Source organism: Furipterus horrens, unplaced genomic scaffold (genome assembly GCF_987537825.1).
Source record: "Furipterus horrens unplaced genomic scaffold, mFurHor1.1.pri manual_scaffold_8, whole genome shotgun sequence".
Classification (NCBI taxonomy): domain Eukaryota; kingdom Metazoa; phylum Chordata; class Mammalia; order Chiroptera; family Furipteridae; genus Furipterus; species Furipterus horrens.
The window spans coordinates 54111369-54123731 of NW_028327178.1; the positions used below are offsets into that span (position 1 = coordinate 54111369).

At 42.6% G+C, this 12363-nt stretch overlaps 1 pseudogene; it reads left to right on the forward strand.

Annotated features, from left to right (window-relative positions):
* Nucleotides 1-11070: 11070 nt before the first annotated feature.
* Nucleotides 11071-11630, forward strand: LOC150002925 (nucleoside diphosphate kinase D, mitochondrial pseudogene; annotated as a pseudogene).
* The last annotated feature ends 733 nt before the right edge of the window (nt 11631-12363 follow it).

The following is a 12363-nucleotide window of genomic DNA, read 5'->3' on the forward strand; positions in this document are numbered from 1 at the left end:
AACCATGTTAAAGCAAAACCATGTTATAGAGGTACAATGTTATATGGGGGATACCTATATATACTTTAGGCTACCTCGATGGGATCGATGTCATTTTATTGGTCCTGCTCTCCACACACTGTCCCCAGCTTTAATAAACATCCTCTAAAAATCACTTGGACTTGCCCTGACCAGTGTGGTTCAGTTGGTTAGGCATTGCCCCACAAAGCAAAAGGTTGCTGGTTCAATTCCTGGTCAGGGCACATGCCTGGGTTGCAGGTTCAGTCCCTGGTCAGAGGTGTACGAGAAGCAAGCAATAGATGTTTCTCTCCCACACCAATGTTTCTCTCCCTCTCTTTCTCCCTCTCTTCCCCTCTCTCTAAAAATAAATAAATAAATAAAATCTTTAAAAATTAAAATATAAAAATAGGAGACAGTGTCTCAAGGAAAGAAATTGTCACTCAGAAATATTGTACTAAAACTGATGAGATTGTGAACTAACTAGACTCAGGCCAATTATTTCATGAAAGAAGACAACTATTAATGTCTCCAGTAGGTGGCGGAAGCTGCCCTCTGCTGTGATGAGACTTCTCAGAGTGTGACCCATTTAGTATCAACATAGGTTTCCTTTCCATATGATGACTGGAACATTAGATCTTGGCCAGATAAGGGTCTGGGTTGGGAAAGGAATAGTTCAGTGGGATTCTAAGAGACGCTAAGTAGAAAAGACAAAATCTGGAGGCTTTTAAATTTATTACTCATGTTAAACTGTTTTTAAAAGTGCAATGACCTCACCAATAATATTGTTTCATTCACATCATTTGGGGTTTTGAAAAAGTTAGGAATTCTTCCAAGATAGAGTTTTAGATTAGATCCCAAAGAACAACAAAGTACCAAGAATTCAGATATTTGAAAGTATTTTTATTGATTGGTGAAGGGCTCATGGTGGAGAAAGCTTTCCTATAACAAAGATAAACCAATCCTGAAAGAAACGACAGGGAAAGGGACATTGATTATAGATTATGGAGATAAGTCAATGTTTCTGTGCTTCACTAGTTACTTACAAATAAATATAGTGTTCCTGCTCACATTTTGAGCTCTAGGCTATGCATTTCTTATGAGCACACAAACAGTAAAACTGAAAGCATTTACCTCTCTGGGCAAGAGGTAACCCTCTTTGGGATTGCGGGGAACATAATATGTTATTCTAGGGATCATCTTCACAATCTGGGACAGAAAGTAGAACTTGAACTGGATTAATTAAGGTTCTTAAATGTCTGTCCTAATAAGTTTCCAAAGAAACAAGAGTTTGGAATGTTCAGGTCAGTGTTTAATTTCCAGTGAATAGTTGTCTTGTCCAGCACCTACTGTCTTCCTTCCCTCACATCCATTGATATCTTAACTCTCTGCAATCTACTTTTACTGTCAGTCTGCCACTAAAACTTTATTTTTTAATATTTTAAAACATAAAAGTAATATATGTTAACTGAGAAAAATGGAAAATACTGAAAAGTATAAAAGAGAAATACTCATGATTGAGTGGATAATGACAACATAATTCTAACAAACAGCTTGTATCCAGAATATACAAAGAATTTCTACAAATCAATTTTTAAAAACACTATAAAGAAAAATGGTCAAGGGGAGAAACAAGATGGCGGAGGAGTAAGTGGAAGCTACACTAACTTCCTCCTAGAACTAGTCTGGATTTACAATGTAATTTTGGAGAAATCATCTGGAATAACGAACCGAACACCAGCTGGAGAGAAGTCTTATAACCACGGAGAGACAGAAAAGGCCGCTACATCACAACGTGACCGGTAGGGAGTGCGGAGACGTGGAAGGGCTGGCTGGGCTCCCACGGGTGGCAGCCGAAGGGGCTGAGAAACAGCTCAGCAGCCGGGGATTCCCCCCTGAGAAGGGCAGGGTCTAAACCCCCAACTGGGCTTCCCAGCCTACAGCGACAGAGTGGAAAGTAAAATAGTATCAGCTGTGAAAAGCGAAAAGCCACAGGCTTTCTTGCTAGCCGGAGAGAAACAGCAGGAGAAAAAGAGCTCTTAAGTGGATCACATACGAAAATATTTTGGCCACCACTTACCCTGGGCTCAAGCAGAGGGAAGGCAGAGAGGACTGGAGACACTTGGGGAGAATTTGGCACGGTGGCTTTGAGGGGAGAACTGGAGGAGCAGCTGACTGGGTCCCAGTGCTGACTCATCCCCAGTACTGCGGGTAGACCATTCCCCTCCAAGTGGCGTCAGCCTGAGGGGAAGCAAAAGCCCTGCCTACAGGAATTAAGCTGCCACACCCACAGTCCTTAAGCCTGACAGCTAATCACAGATTGAATAGATTAACAATCAAAGAAGACAGACAACAGCAGTAGATCCCTGGAAGTCTCCAACAGGCTGCCTAGGGCCAGACTGGTACATGATCTGACGCCACCAGAGGCAGATCCAGGAAGTGCAGATCATTCCAAGAAGCACCAACAAACAATAGGAGTCAAAAAAATGGGGAGACAGAGAAACAACCTCCCATCAAAAGGAAAGGTAGAATCCCCAGAAAGAGTGCTAAATGAAATAGAGGGGAGCGAACTATCAGATATGGAATTCAAAACATGGATTATGGAGAAGCTGAATGAGCTCAGCGGAAACTTCAAAGAACTCCAGAAAAACTACAAGGAACTCACAGAAAATTACGTGAGCATGAAAAAGGACATAGAAGCTATCAATAAGAGCCAGGAGGAAATGAAAAATACGATCTCTGAATTGAAGAACACAGTAGAAGGAATTAAAAGCAGGCTAGAGGAAGCAGAAGATCGGATCAGCGAGCTGGAGGACAACCTACACAAAAACTCCCAGACAATGCAACAAAATGAAAAAAGACTGAACAAGACTGAAGAGGTTCTAAGACAGCTGCAGGACAACATGAAACGTAATAATATCCGTATCATAGGAATTCCAGAAGGAGAAGAAGAAGAGCAAGGGATAGAAAACCTCTTTGAAAAACTAATGACAGAAAACTTTCCTAACATGACGAGAGAAAGAGTCACGCAAGTCCAGGAAGCACAGAGGGTCCCAATGAAGATGAACCCCAACAGGCCCACTTCAAGACACATCATAATTAAAATGCCAACATTCAAAGACAAAGAGAGAATCCTAAAAGCAGCAAGAGAGAAACAACTAATAACATACAAGGGAGCTCCAATAAGGCTATCATCAGATTTCTCAGCAGAAACACTACAAGCCAGAAGGGAATGGCAAAAAATATTCCAAGCAATGAAAAACAAAGGCCTACAACCAAGAATACTCTACCCAGCAAGGCTTTCATTCAAAATGGAAGGTGAAATAAGGAGTTTCCAAGACAAAAGAAGGCTAAAAGAATACATCTCCACCAAACCAGCATTGCAAGAGATGCTAAAGGGTCTGCTTTAAGAAGATGAAGAAACAGAGAGACAGAGAGGAACACGAGTATAAAGGGGGAAAATGACAATGAATAAGTACTGAAAGAAAGAAGGAACTTCTACCATTTGCAACAACATGATTGGAACTAGAGAGAATTATGCTTAGCGAAATAAACCAGGCAACAAAAGAAAATTACCTTATGCTGTCACCTGTTACAGGAAACTAATGAACAACACAAACAAATGAGCAAAATTGAACCAGAGGTATGTAAACAAGGAATAAACTAACAGTAACAAAGGGGGAGATGGGAGGGAGAGAAGGGGTAAGAAGGGGAAGGGTCTAGTCAAAGAACATGTATGAATGACCCATGGACATGGACAACTGGGTGGGGACTGACTGTGGGGGGGGGCAGGGTGCAGGGAAGCAAGAGGGGGAAAAAAAGTGAGACAACTGTAGTGGAAAAACAAACAAACAGAAAATTTTTTAGTGGGGGGGGAATAAAAATATAAAGAATAGAAATGCAAGTTCAGTGAATATTAGAAGGACAAGGATTTTCCTTCCGATAAGACAGTCCTACAGATTTAGAGACTTGTATGTGGGTTATGTTACATAAATTAACATGTGTTTTCTGTTTTCAAAGGGCATAAGCCTACAATCTCATTACCTGAGTGATTATCTGTATGCATAGGCCTCACTTAATCCTGTCTGCATTGCTGCCTCCTGAGACTCAATGGTTTGGCTGAACTAAGTGGCTGGGTTGGTGAAGAACGGGGTGGTCTGTGGGCTTCACTTTAAAACTGGTTTCTCTTTTCTATCCTAATGGCTTGGACAGAAAAAGCCCAGAGGCCTGAGATGGGGGAAACCTAAAATATTTCCCTCAGTCCAAAATAAGTATAATGGGCAAAAGGGTTTTGGACAGGTGAGATGTACCTGGCACACCTTCCTCCAAAGAAGCCCTTCTTTTCCCTAATGTGGGACATTGAAAAATTAATACCTGTCTTTTGTCATCTAGTGGTTACGGATTAAATGATGTCCTTTAACCCTGTTGCCCCCAGAATACAACAAGGATGCCAGCCTGTCAAACCAAGCTTGCCGTTGTCCAGAGACAGCCAACCAACCTGGAGTCTGCACGATCCTTCCCCTTGTGGGAAGGCCACCCTCCCCTCCACATCCCCACTCTTATTAGGGATTTCTTGACCCACGGGTAGGTAGGACGACGACCATGTCCAGCTTGAAGCAGCTAGAGGAGCTCGAGACCTTCATCCATTGTCCTTTATAAGATTGTAAAGGGTCTTAAGTCTGAGAGGGAGGAATTGTTATTTTTTATTGTTAAAATATTTAACTAATTAATTAATTAATTTTAAAAAAGAAGAAGAAGAATATATGAAAGGGTGAGGCGGGAGAGCTTGTATGTACGACCCATGGGCATGGACTTGGAGAGGGGATTGTTGGGGAAGGGGGGTGCTGGGCGGAGGGGAGCAAAGGGGAAAAAAAAATTGGAACTATTGTAACAATATAATCAATAAAATATACTTAAAAAAAAAAAAACTTAATAAAAAAAAAAAAAAAAGAAAAATGGTCAAGAGATTTGGACACTTCACAAGAGTATACTCAGATGGACAATCTCAGTTTTGTTAGTAATCAACTATCAATGAAAACCATACTGCATGTGATAAATTTAAGCTAAGTCCACAAATTCTTTGATACAGTATGCCTCCTGATCCATGATTTCACTTTCTGCACTTCTTTTACCCAGAACCAACTGCGGTCCAGAAGTATTAAATGGAAAATTCCAGAAATAAACAATTTATAAATTTTAAATTGCACTCCATTTTGCGTAGCATGATGAAATCTCTTGCCTTCTGGCTCTGTCCTACCTGCGACGTGACTTATCCCTTTTTCTATCCAATAGTCACATAGCCTAGTTATCAGATTGACTGTCTATATCTCAGTGGTTATGTTCATGTAACCCTTATTTTACTTAATTATGTCCCCAAAACACAAGAGTAGTGATGCTGGCAAAGAGATATGCCAAAGAGAATCCATAAAGTACTTCCTTTAAATGAGAAGGTGAGTATAGTATAGTATTTTGATAGAGGCTACATTCACATTACTTTTATTACAATATATTGTTATAATTGTTCTCTATTATTATTACTTATTATTGTTAATCTCTTACTGTGCCTAATTTATAAATCGAACCTTATCATAGGTATGTATGTATAGGAAAAAAACATAGTACAGTATACATAGGATTTGGTACTATTGTGGTTTCAGACATCCAGTGGGGGTCTTGGAACATGTCCCTATGGGTAACAGGGGACAACTGTAGACTTAAACATGGAGCCTAATTCCACCCACTCCTCTTTGTCGGTGGTTTAGATGTAGACACTGGCTTTCAAAAGAGAGAATTAAGTTGACAGAAGCAAGAGGCTTCTGTGATTCAGCTGGCAAAGGCCCTGTAGCTGTCTCTCACTCCCTCTCTTGTATCACTCAGGCAGCGTGAATGCTGCCGTGTCCCGCAGGGGTCCACAAAGCAAGGACCCAAGGCCTTCTGCCAAGAACTGAGTGAGTGAAAGACCCTGAGCAGAACCATTCTGCTGAATCATTCCTAAAGAACTGGTGACACAGAGATTGTGAGATAAGGCAGTTTGAAGTCACCAAAGCTGGGGATAATTTGTTACACAGAAATAGGTAAGTTATACAATGAGATACTACCACACAGACACCAGAAGAGCTAAGATTCAAAAGTTTGACATGTTAAGAACTGGTTAAAATATAGACAATGGGATCTCTCATTCCTCTGCTGTTGGTGTACAATTGATACAACCATTCTGGAAAACCATACAATACAATCATCTACTGAAGTTGAATGTCTATATATCCTATGAAAGAATTCCACCTCTAGGACACACAGAAATGCATACATGTGTGTATGAAAACTCATGTGCAAGAATATTCACAGCAGCATCATATGTAAGAGGCCAAACCTGAATCTTTACTAACAGTAGTTAGATAAATAAACTGTGGTATGTCCACACAATCAAGTGCTAAACATCAGTGAAAAGTCATGAACTGTAGGTATATGTAATACTACAGCCAAGATGAGTGAAAGAAGCCAGACACAAAAGAATTAACCCTGAATAATTCCACAGTCAGAATCCAGTAAGGAAAGAGAAACCATACCAGTTATTCCAGTAGAGAGAACACAATGGAAAGAATTGTTTATTAGTTATAAAGATGTTCACTAGATGCCTAAAAGTTAACAAGAGGTATAGGGTGGTGGCTATTACCCCTCAGGCCGAGGGAAAAAATAAAAATGTTAGAATTCCTGAAATTTAGAAGCTTTGGGGCAAAGCGTCTTCTTGGAATACTACCCTGATTCCCGGGCCCAGATCTCTGGTGTTGGGACTGGCTTCTTGGGGTGTACTGAGGCTGATTCTGCAAGTCTTAGGAAAATCACAAACTTGACTTAACTCCAACCGCAGGAAGGCACTGGCACTGGCTGGGTGTGGGAGGGTGGGGAAGAAGCATTACTAGGATGGCACTGTGAGCCAGTAGGATGCTTGCAGGAAGAAGCAAGCCCTTCTCTTCTTTAGACTGCAGATTCTCTCAAGCATTCCACTGGCTGTGTTTAAGGGAGGAGCTGGCATAAAAACGGGGCTGGTGGACTCTCACCCTCACTACACGGCAGAGACTAGAAGGTTGGGGTTGGCGGTGAGATAGCTTGATAGCTGGCACAGAGAGCAAATATGTAACCTTCAAAAGCAAACAAAGTGAATGCATGGTGTTAATATTCAGATAGTAGTTACCTAAGGTTGAAGGGGGTGGGGTAGCAATTGGGAGGTGCACAAGGAGAGCTTTTGGAGATATGAGTGACATTGTATGTGTTAACCTGGGTAATGGATGTACTGACCAGTAGACAAAGCTGAAGTTAACACCCAGTCATGCAGTTACAAAAGGCATCAGAGATTCCAGGAGCTTCGATTCAGTGTAACCCAGGGAGTAGAGAGTACTTACTAAATGTGAAAACAGGCCTCTTCTTAGAATACTTTCCTGATTCCTTTTTTCCCATTGACCTCTTTCTTCCTCCTCTGAAGTCTTAGAGAAATTGTTGTCTGATTTCACAATAAATGCTGAACTACATAGAATCTTTTAGTGTCATGTATTAATATCACATGTCCTAGTGCTAGTTTTGTCTTCTCAGCTAGATGATAAACCTGAGGACCAGAAACCCAATTTTATTATTTTATACCCCCAAAATGGCATAGCTCAGGGCAAACTATAGACATGTTACCTAATGATCAGCTTCAAAATAACTGTAAAAATGATGGCATTAAAATAGCTCCTCATTTGGCACCAGATAACAGATGAATATAAGAAAGAGATCATTCTTTGAATTTTATTATTAACAAAGGGAAGACCAAAAGATGACTCAAGTAAAAGTGTACACTCTTTGAGGGGAAAAAACACTTTTATTAAAAACTCTGTATTCTCTTTTCTCTTTAAAATGAAGTGCCTTCATGGAGCTTAAGAACAAACACCAGCACAGCAGGGCGCAAGCCTTGGTTCCTGTTTGCCACATTTGCCCCACTTCAGGCAGTGAGTTGACAGTTCAGAAGTCCACAGGTCCCTCTGTATCCTCTCCACCCAGTCCTCAGGCTTGCACTTGAGCAGGCATTCATCATCTTCCATAAAAAGCAGCACTTTATATGGCTCTCCACGCAGCCAGACTATTTTTAAATCTCCCCTCCTGGAGAGCCCCAAATAAAAGTATCATGGGGGTGGGTGGCCACAGCCCCACTCCTGCCCAGCTCCTGCCTGCCCACTCCCTCCAACTCAGGGCTACTCTGGGGCCTGATGGGTTGGGTGGGAGGGAGAGGGAATGCCCCAGATCCCCTGAAAAGGACAATTCCTGGAGGTGCAGCCTCCACTAGGCCCAGCTCTCTTCCTCCCAGATCTCTGGCCCATACTGCTTGACTATCATGCTCTCCCAGGAAAAAGCCACCCCTCTGTCCCCTCTTGCCTTCTCCTTTCCCAGCACTGACAATGGCCTGGTGCCCTCCTTTGGGTGAAACTCATGGAGGCTTCCCCTTTAGTGGCCAAGGGCCCAGAAACCTTGTGTCTGTGTCTTTCACCCCCAAACTATTACCCACCGGGAACCCTGGTGTCAGCTGGGTGGCTTGGACTGTGGCCTTGGGCCCTCCTCCTCTGCTGCTGTCCCTGGTCAGCCCAGGCTATAAAGGACCCCTGGGACAAGCTTTTTGGTCCTCACAAAGAACCTTCCAGCTGCCCTCCTTGCCTCCCCATTACACGCACACACACATACTCCACCACCACCACAACCACCAAGCCAAGATCTAAGTTAAAGTTCATTGGAGAATAGGATGACTGGAAAATGAGGGGGAAAGAAGACTTATTTCATACATACCTTTTTGACCTTTTGAATTTCATGTCATGCAAAATTATTCACATTATTTTGAACAAAAAATGAGCCTCATATTAAACCTGACAAGGGGAGGCCTGCATGGTGGGCCTTACAAACTCAGAGACTGAAAGCAACCACATAGGAAGGTCTGAACATTAAAATTCCTAACTGAAAGCTGGTCATGCTGAGTAGTCATGCCCCAGCCCTATAGCTTCCTTTACAAAGGTCAATCTTTATCTTAACTGAACCTATTTATAATTTATATGTCTTTTTGCAACTACAATAACAAAACTTTGAAATACTGAATTTCCTTTTCCATACCCCTCAGTGCACAACACCCTTCACCAGAGCATGAGGCCCTAGAACCCCTCATTGTCATCTTGTTACTCACACACAATCTCTGTGTGCCATAATGTTAATTATCAACTATCCTGTACCCACCAATGTAAAAGAAGTATGTGTTTCTCCGTTTTCCTTTTTATCCAATCCCAGAAATTTCCCTGCTTTTCCTTTTTCCACCCATACTCCACCATCAATGAATTTATGTAATGCTCCCATGTCTTCTCCTTTGATTCTATTTTTTCGTTCTAATTTATAAAATAAGCTACAAGACTGTTCTTCTTAGGAACATTTTCTCAATTCCTTGAGATTTTTCTTGCTGGAAATTGTCATCAGTTTGGCTCAAATACACTCATAGAAATTCACTACAGGTTTGGATGCTTCTTACATTGACATTATTAAAATAAAACCTTGTTTTTTAAGCTGAGACTGGTTACATAGGTTTGTTCATTTCGAGAAAATTCAGTGAGTTCTATGTTTAGGATGTAGGTACTTCTCTAATATATAGGTACTTCAATAAAAAAGTTTTTTTCTTTTTTAATAAAATAAAACCTATGGGCAAAGAACAGAGTGCTGGCCACTGTTTCTCCTGCAGGCATGTGTGATTAGGAAGCCAAGCAGATGTGTTAGGTGCAAACAGACCAGAAGACCAGAAGAGGGGAATCACACCCATATTTTATGTGACTTGTGTAAGTTGTGTTTGCATAGTTATGGTAGCAAATTTTAGAATTGTTGTGCTGTTTTATATTTGTTTTGACATCTGTTAGATGTTTGCTAAGGTTAGGGTACATGATTTGTTGTTTTTTTAACTTTTAAGAGAAATTTATTTTTTAATTTTTTTATCCTCGCCTAAGAACATGCTCATTGATTTTAAACAGAGGGGAAGGGAGAGAGAAAGAGGGAGAAAAACATGGATGATTGATTGGTTGCCTCTTGTATGCACCCCTCCCAACTGAGAATCGAATGCATGACCCTTCATTTCATAGGACCACTCTCCAACCAACTAAGTCATGCCAGCCAGGGCTCATTTTTAGAGAGAAAGAAAGGACAGGAGAGAGAGTTTTGTTGTTCCACTTTATGTATTCATTGGTTGATTCTTATATGTTCCCTGACCAGGGATCAAACCTACAACTTTGGTTTATTGGGATGACACTCCAACCAACTGAGCTACCTGGCCAGGGTGACTTGTTGGGTTTTGAAGTCTGATGGACCAGAGCACTTAAGTATAAAGGGGGATTTAAAAAAAAATAAAAGTGATGTTTCCTATTGATATTTTTTTCTAAAAGTGCATTATCAAAAACAGATTTCCCTGTTCCATGCTTGAAAGAGCTCATTGAGTCTTAGAAGTTCTGGGGATTCTCATCAATGACGTGTTTTTCCTTTCTTAATCAGGCAAGGATGAAGTACTGCCATCCATGACGTCCCTCTAGTTCTTCCTGTCTTGGTTAAGGAAAGATTCAAAGGGAGCCCCCCAGTATGTTACAGAAAGGGGGGTGTCCAAAAACCCCCAGAGCTTGCGGCTGGGGGATAGGGAGGAAGCAGCTTTCAGAATGCCTCCACATGCCTGAGGCTGGTGGCTGGTCTTTGTTATGCAAATGTTGGATGCTTCCAAGGCCTCAGGTAAATGGGAGGGGCCCTGGACGGGGAGATGGTATGGAAAAAGCACACAGAGCCTGCGTGAGGTTCTGTGAATGGTCAGAACTAAGTGCATTGCTGACTGCGTCACAGGACGCAGTCAGGGATTTAAAAATAAGCGGCAGACATTTTAAGTGGACTGACCATGCTGCTTTGAAAAGGAAGTTCTCCATGCAGATTACAAAGGGGGGGTACACCGTGCTGCTTTAAGAAGGGAAAATTCCCTTCCTTCCCTCCCTTGGAGCTTTATAGTCCCGCCAGCGTTCAGCCAGCGCCTGCGGGCTGCGCACCATGAACGGTCTCTTAGGGCACGCAGTGCTGCGGGGGCTGTCGTGCAGCTTCCACGCCCCAGTCCCCAGTCTGCTAGTGTGCCCCAGCTCGGGAGGGCCCTCCTGGACCCGGGAGCAGACCCTGGTGGCCGTGAGGCCAGATGGGGTGCAGCGGCGGCTTGTTGGGGATGTGATCCTGCGTTTTGAGAGGGGCTTCTAGCTGGTGGGGATGAAGATGCTTCAGGTGCCAGAGTGTTCTTGCTGAACACTATCATGACCTTCAGAGAAAGCCCTTCTACCCAGCCCTCATCAACTACATGAACTCCGGCCCTGTGGTGGCCATGGTCTGGGAAGGCCCCAATGTGGTTTGTACCTCAAGGGTCATGATAGGACACACTGACTCAGCTGAGACTGCTCCAGGCACCATTCAAGACTTCAGCTTCCACATTAGCAGGAATGTCATCCATGCCAGCGACTCTACGGAGGAGGCCCAAAGGGTGATCCAGCTATGGTTCCAGAGCAATGAGCTGGTGGACTGGGCAGATGAAGGCCACCGCAGCAGCCTCTACCCAGCCTGAGCCTCAAGGCTAGCCTTCTCTGCCCCAGCATCCACCCAGAAACAACTACCTCTGTCCACAAGAACTTGAGCCCACCCCTGTGCTCTGCCCATCTGTCCCAGACCACTTCCCTGGTCACCTTTCGCCCCAGCCCAGAGCAGTTGAGCCAACTTTATGTGCCTTTTGTATTCTAAGCCAGCAAGAGATTGGATCAAATCCTTTCCATACCAAAATGGCAGACCACCTTCGGGGTGTCTCAAAAAATGGGTAGTTTAACCTCTCCTTCCCAAAAGGGGAGACGTTAAAATTCATTGCGCTGTATAAAAAAAAAAAGAAGGGAAAATTCCATGCAGCTTACAAGGAGGCTGGAAATTCACACGGTTCTGGATTAAAAGCTGGTGGACATCACAACACAGAAAGACCTTCCCAATCAGAATTGAATGATTGGCAGCTACTGATAAAGCTGAACTGTGTTTAGAAAGTAGGGAAACGATATTGTTACAGAACCCCTAGGCTGCTCTAACTGAAAACAAACCCAAGGGCTGTTTAGTTAGGGGTCCGATTGCCCGCCGCCAAAATTATAACTCTCAATACCAGAGTTTAGTGAAAAGAAAAAGTTGTTTATTTAACAGTTATATAGATCTAATTATTTGCGGATTTCTGCTGTTAAGTCTTATGTTCTTTAAAACACCCGTAAACACATATCCTTGCCCTCCCCCACACCAGACCAGGCTAGTTTTAGAACAGTTAGAGATACC